We start from the raw sequence: 7136 nt of genomic DNA, 5'->3' as shown, positions 1-7136 counted from the left end.
TGTCGGGTGGGGGTGGGGGTGGGGGTGGGGGTGGGGGAGGGAATATTCCAGCCACTATCTGCTGCTTTTTTTTTTTTTTTTTCTTTTTCACTGAAAGGATAAAGCACTGGTCAAATCCAAATCACAGTTGCAAACACCACAGAGGTCACCACGCAGGCCCCAACCACTGTGTGTACATTTCAGCTAAAGAAATTACCCCTGCTACTAAAAATGAAATAAATAAGTGTAAAGGACTGAATAGTTAGGAAGTTACCCTGACTTAACATGGAGGGAATAAAAGTGTTCTTTGATTTACAAAGTGAATGTGAAGGAAAGCAAATACTCTTTATCAATTTTAAATGCAAAATAGAGCTGTGAGCTGACAAGCGGTCCCATAACTGGTCTTGATGTTATCTGCTTCAGGCCCAAATATTTGAAGTGTTTCACAAGCGGTTCTGTGAGGTTCAAATGGCCCTCCAGGAAGAATACTGGGTCAGGAAATAATCTGTGCTCCTAAATTAGCTGCTGAGCCTCCCTTTTCATCTCAGATTGTTCGTAACACATACCAATCGCTTTGGTACTCGGACGGAAGGCAGACTACAGACCCGAACATCTGGGGTGCCCAGGGGGCCAGGCCTGGACTCCTGGGGGAGTCAACAGGATGGGTGAGGCAATCTCAGAATGAGCTCCCCCTCTTCTCTGGCAGGGACATCGGGAAGCCTAGCGTCGGTCCCGTCCCCATCCCGGCTGGCTCTTCCCTCCTCATTGCTGAGTCCCTCCCCTGGTCGCCAAGATTCTCACATCTCTGCTGCCCCAGGGAACATTCACAAATGCCCTTTCCACTTCAGGCGTGATTGTTAATGGGTATCAGAGGACAGTTCCGAAAATATTGTGGATTAGCAAATGCGATACAGGTACAGTGCGTTAGGAATCTCGGTCCAGCCCAGTGGTTAAGAGCACAGGCTCTGGAGGTACACAGATTTGGACTGGCTACCGGCATGACCCTGAGCTACCTAGTCCTTCTGAGGATCCATTCCTCAACAGCACAATAGGGTATCACTACTGACTCCAGCGGGTTGTGCTAAGGATTAAATAAGACCATATATGGAAACAATTAGCTCCCATGACTGTAATCATTTTGGAGAGATTAGTACCAAGTGACCAGCCCCTGACCTCCTGTCTTGAGATCACCAGTGTTGCCATTCCTGAAGATGCGCTAACCAACCAAGGCCAGCAGTAGCCCATCAGGTGACCTGATGCAATTGAGAAAAGGGCACCCTTCTTTTGGGCAGGCCCGGTGCACTGCTTCCCTGGCCAGGCATCTGTATGTCCTGCATAAAGTGCACGGCTGTACACCCTGATCCTCTTCCTCCAACAGTAGATGGCCTTTTTTCTGCAATGTTCCCAGCCAGGCTTGGTGCTCAGGTAAAAGAAGCCCTGCCGGCATGAGGTGGTACATGGAGGGAGACGGGTCCTCTCCACCTTTTTTGTATCCAGGCCATGAACCAGGAAGGCACACAGTTCTGTTTCTCTCTTGATGGGCCCTGGGAGGCATGGCCCCATTCCTCTTCTCCAGGGGATGTCCTGCCTGGGAGCCCGGGCTCCTGGGCCATGGCTGGATAGTAAGTTTGCCTTACGGACTGAGAATAATGGAGCAACACAGTGGCCTCAGGCTCAGCCCAAGCAGAGCTCCAGCCAGTTTTACCAGTGACAATGCTAGTGTTGATTCCTATCTGACTCCTGTGCCGATCTCCCACTGTGTTGAGAATTGACTGGCGCCTATGAGTAGTTGGATTTGGAACGAAGCAGAAGTCTCTATATTCTCAATTTCTCAAACTCCTTATATCAAGCCTCTATTTTCAGGGGGTTAAAACAAATTAACCGATCATCAATGAAAAGGTCAAAAAGACCTCGAACAGGGATCCCACGCCACCCCTCAAAAGCAAACATCAGTCACTGAGCTGCGAACCCTGGGGACCTGGTGACAGCTGACACAGCAGCCTGGACTGGCAGATCAAACCTAAGTGATCCATGGAAAAATCAGCAGCAACCACCTACTAAAGAATATTCTTCCCCCTACACTGAAGGGCCTTCTCGCATCAGGCTAGCCTTTCTACCTCATCAGTAACAATCCATCCACACACCAGTTGCCCTCTGCCAGGCTGAGATGAGACAGTGCCTCTGGAAATCAGAATAAAGAACACAGTCGTTTCTGACCCAGAATGTGGAGACCTGAGTTGACTGCTCCTTTCTTGGGGCCCCCAAGGCACGGGAGACAATCATCTCTACCGCTCTCCACCGCGCAGCGCTGAACACAATACTACTCGAGGTATCTTCCTCTTGTGCTTGCCTTCCCAGTTTCTTAATTCAGTAACACATAAGGGCCATGCCTGCCAATAGCCAAGAATGACTGCGGAGGTTCGACATTCACAGTTCCACTGTCCCACAAAGTTTCCAGCTTGCTAGCTTGTAGCCATTTTCCCATCTAAGTCGGCCGGTGTCACTGTACCCCACCTCCATCTGGGGCGCGCCAGGCACGGTCGGGACTGCGGGAAGAGGGGACAGGGAGGGGATCCAGTCAGTCCTCACTGTTAATTGTTTCTCAAGAAATTCTCCCCATCCATCTCTCTCTGAGAGAAAGCAGTGTGGGACGATTCACAGTGCTCTAGCTAGATCTTTCCTCTAACTCCTCCTTTCTTTTGTGTGTGGTTAAAAAAAGAAGAAAACACACACACAGCATACAGTCACAACATCAACAAGACCAGAAGCCCCGCGGAGCTCGCTGGAGGTGAGACGGCGGTTGCGCCACCTGCTCTGCTTCCCCAAACTCCAAGCCCGGGCAGAGAAGTGGCAGCTCGGTGGTCCCGGGCGCCCCGACCCAGAGCACGCCGCTCTGCCCGGCAGCCAGCGCCGAGTGGCTGGCACTCGCGGCGCTGCAGGGGAGCCGCCTTTAACCCAGAGCAGGAGGCCGAGCGGCCCGCCTGCGCCCAGCCACCGCCCGCACTGCGGCCAGCTGGCGGCCAGGCGCGGGGTGGCGCGGGGCCCCGCGGCCCGGTGGCCGCTCCGGGGACACGCCAAAGGCGCCCGTGCACCCGGGGTCGACGGAGCGCCACGCTGCTGGAGTGAACAGGGGCGGAGATGAGAGCGCAGGGGCGCGGGCAGGCGGAGCATGCACTCTCCACGCCGCGCCCTTTGTCCCGCGTGCTGCTTACACCCGGGCGCATGGCGACGGGGCCCGCAACCCCGGTGACCCCGGCCCCGGCCACAGCCCGGGTCCCGGAGCCAACTCCTCCAGCAGCGCCGCCGCCCGGCCCGGGCCGGACCGCGGGGCTCGGGGCGCGGCGGCAGTAAGGAAGAACCCCGCGTCCGCTCCGCACCCAACTCCGCTCGCCCCGCGGCGCTCGGCAGCGCTCGGCCCTGCAGGGGCCGCCCCGCCCGTTACCTGCAAGGAGCCCGAGCGGCGGCCACATATCCCTCCTGGGCGCTGAAAGTCCGGCGGCTCTCGGTACCAGCCCGGAGCCGGGCAGGGGGAGGGGCCTCCCGCGCCGCTCCCCCACTCTCCGCCCCCCGCCCCTCCCCCGGCGCCCCGCGCCTCCCGCACAGTCCTCAACTCCCCACGCGTACTGGAGATCACTCTCACACTCCCGCCTTGGCCCTCCCCCCTCCTTGCGGCCATTGGCTGATTCTGCCGTCACTTTCACGCTGCCACCGGTCCCTCTTCAGCTCATTGGTGGGCGCGCCTGTGACGTCATGCCAGAGGGCCCTAGTCGCGGCGGAGGAGTCGCAGGGACAGACTGACTCGGTGGCCGAGGAGGAAGCGGAGTTCTGGGCGCGGAACCTGGGCGGGGTCGGGGCGGGAAGGGGCGGCCCCGGCCTGGCCCCGGGAGGCGGGCTGTGGGAGCTGGCCTGAGCGGGGCGCCGCGGGCATATCTCTCTCCCTCCTGCTGTCCGCCGCGCAGGAGCCTATTCCTGACCTGTCTCGCGGTCCTCGCGCTGTCGGTGGCGCTCGGCGGAGGTACTGGAGGGTCCCTGCAGGAAAAGGAGCTGGGTCGGAGCGACCAGAACTCTAGACTTCTTCCTGTCTGGGAGGGGTTGTTTCAAGTGTGTGTCTCCACTTTCTGCCTCAGGAAAGAACTGAAACTGCGTTCTTCCATGCAAGGTCCTGCTGCCCGGGCTTTTGTTTTTAGCAGATCCTGTTCCACGGCCCTGGTCTTTATTCTCCTGCTGACCCACAAACCCTGCTCTGGCCCTTCACCTGGCCAGATCCGCCATCCATCCATCGACCATTCACCAAGTCATTGTGACCTAAACTTCCACTCCCAACTGCAATGCCACTCTGCGCATTTCATAACCCCCATTCTTAGTATATTACTGTCTCCTGCTTTAAGAAAAAGAGAAACTTTCCCCACTTTCCACCGCCAAACCTGCAAAGCTACTCCTAAAATCACGGATTCTGAACCCTCCCCCCATCCCGCCTTTTCCCCCAGTATCACAGAATCCGATCTAAGCTCAGTATCTCCCTTTCGACTTAGATCTGTATCATCAGCATTTATCAGCCCCAAGCCTTCCTCTCTCCTCCACGTACCCTTCCAGCTGCCCCCCTGCCTTGCTTCTATTCTCCATAGCTGAAGTTGTTGAAAGGTTGCCCACACTTTTCTAGCTTCCCAACTCCCATTCACTTGCTTTCCACATTCCACTGAAACTGCCTTGGCTATAGTCTCCAATAACACCCCCAATCACTAAATACAAAGGACACTCTCCTACTTCATTTTACCTGATCTCTTAGCAAAGTTCATTCTTCCTCCTTAGAACACTTTTGGTGACAGCGGTACTCTGCATCCTGTTTTTCCCCAGTCTCCTTGGCTTGCTTATCTGCTTCTTGATAACCTCCAAATGACATATTTTAAAGGTCTTGGCCCTTTCCTCTCAAGCCACAGCTTTTCCCTGCATGATTTAACACACCACCGACATTTCAATGAATGTCTTCCAAATTTGCAATTCGGATCCTGACTTCTCTGAGCTCCAAACCCAACCCAAGTATCTAGCTTCCTATTCAGCTTCTCCGCTTGGTTGTCAAAAGAATCTTGCATGGAGCACATGCAAAATGGGACGTGTGCTCTCACTGCGTGCTCCTCTTCAGGTCTCCCTGTCATAGTGATGGGTCCAGTAGTTCCCCAATTCTGCATTCACCGTTGGCATGTTAACAAGTCACCAAGATTCTACTTGCTACGTGTCTGTCAAACATGAACACTTCTTTCCATTTCCACTGCTACATTCAGTGCTGTGCTACTGTGTGTGTCTTCGTAACCCACATTCAGTGATGTCACATTGGTAGATTGCAGTTGGCCACTGTGGGAGTATTTACACCGTGGAAATTGGCAATGCAAATCAGAGCTTGATTTGGTGTTTTGCTGACTGTCTTTTTTGCTAGACTAAAGAAAGTGATGGAGGAAATAATAATGCAGATTAAATTTAAACTTAATTTACTAACACTACTGCGCTTAGTGCTGACATGAAAAGATTTTAGTTTAATGGGTTTAATTTGTACAAGGGTGAGACATAGTTGAGCTGATCACATATCAGATATGATATATTGAAGTCCAAACCCCCAGCACATCAGAAGGTGACCTCATTTGGAAATAGGGTCTTTAGAGAGTTAATCAAGTTTGGATAAGGTCATTTGGTGGGCCCCATCTAATACGGCTGGTGTCCTTATCAAAAGGGGGAATTTGGGGCTTCCCTGGTGGCGCAGCAGTTGAGAGTCCACCTGCCGATGCAGGAGACGCGGGTTCGTGCCCCGGTCCGGGAAGATCCCACGTGCTGCAGAGCGGCTGGACCCGTGAACCATGGCCGCTGAGCCTGCGTGTCTGGAGCCTGTGCTCCACAACGGCAGAGGCCACAACAGTGAGAGGCCCGCATACCGCAAAAAAAAAAAGGGGGGGGGGAATTTGGACACAGACGGGGGAAGACAACATGAAGTCACAGGAGAAGGCAGCCATGTGACGGAGGCAGGGGCAGCAGTGGTGCAGCTACAAGCCAAGGAACACCAGCCACTGCCAGACTCTGGGAAGGGGGAGCCCAGCCCTGCCAACACTGGGATTTTGAAGCTCCAGAGCTGGGAGAAATACATTTCTGTGGTTTTAAGCCTCCCCCTCCCACATCTATGGTGTTTGTTATGCTGTGGAGTCAGAGTTCACTCTGACAACATCCTCAGGAAGGGCTCCTGACCAGCAGGCCTGGAAATGGCTCCCCTGGACACGTCTGTTTCAGACACAGGTGCCCGCTCCTGCCACCCCTGTGACTGCACCACGCTGGGGAAGCCAAGGCTACAGCGTCAGGTGCCAGTTCATCATCTGACGACTGAGGGGAAAATCGTCAAGCTGATCACACATCAGAGTTTTTTTTCCTGGCTGTGCCACGTGGCACGTGGGATCTTAGTTCCCGGACCAGTGATCAAACCCGAGCCCCCTGCATTGGGAGCGTGCAGTCTTAACCACTGGACTGCTAGGGAGGTCCCTCACATATCAGATTTAATGACAATAAATGTATCGGGAAAAGGGCAGATTGAGATGCAATTCCATTTGTGAAATCGTGGTTGCATTACAAGCATCAGTTGGATACAGATATAAGCCTTTAACAAAAATCAACAAAAGCATTCCGTGAGAATCCATCTACCATGTGGAATTTGCAGGAAAGTATTTGCATATTTTATCGTTACTTGTAAACTGTGTACTAAAATCCTGTATGTCATTTATAACATTTATAAACATTTGTAATATTTATAATATACATGTGTGTATATATAGACATACATTTTTATTTTCCCTAGAGAACCAGTTGTCAAGCATTTACTAACACACTATGGATTGACGTAGAATTGCCAGTGCATGGTGAAAATTAAAGGTTCTACTTAGTTTTATTCTTGTCTTTCAATGCACTGTAGACAATGCACTCCTTACCACCTCCCCCCAGGACGATGCACTCTCACTGTGGCCACGCTTGTCATGTGACTGTTCTCACTACTCTTAGATTGAAGCCCCACATGCTGCTGCCTGACCTGGCCCCTTGTCTGCTGCTCCTGTCACTTTATTTCCTAAGCTCAGCCACGTTGGCCTTGTATAGGCCTACAGTGTGCTCTGCTCCTTTCCATCTTGGGC

General features: G+C 53.2%; 1 protein-coding gene across 1 annotated transcript in view; it reads right to left on the bottom strand.

The window, feature by feature from the left end:
* TMTC4 (transmembrane and tetratricopeptide repeat containing 4) overlaps positions 1 to 3496 on the bottom strand; it is a 66611-nt gene extending 63115 nt beyond the window's left edge. The window contains exon 1 of the mRNA XM_029210450.1: positions 3422 to 3496. The gene's annotated coding sequence lies outside the window, so the exon portion shown is untranslated. The remainder of the gene's footprint in view (positions 1 to 3421) is intronic.
* Positions 3497 to 7136: the final 3640 nt, after the last annotated feature.

This window comes from Monodon monoceros, unplaced genomic scaffold, assembly GCF_005190385.1.
Source record: "Monodon monoceros isolate NGI ecotype Baffin Bay Population unplaced genomic scaffold, NGI_Narwhal_1 Super_Scaffold_8, whole genome shotgun sequence".
In the NCBI taxonomy this organism is placed as follows: Eukaryota; Metazoa; Chordata; class Mammalia; order Artiodactyla; family Monodontidae; genus Monodon; species Monodon monoceros.
The sequence above is the reverse complement of the archived record's forward strand: the minus strand, read 5'-3'. Positions and strand labels throughout refer to the sequence as shown.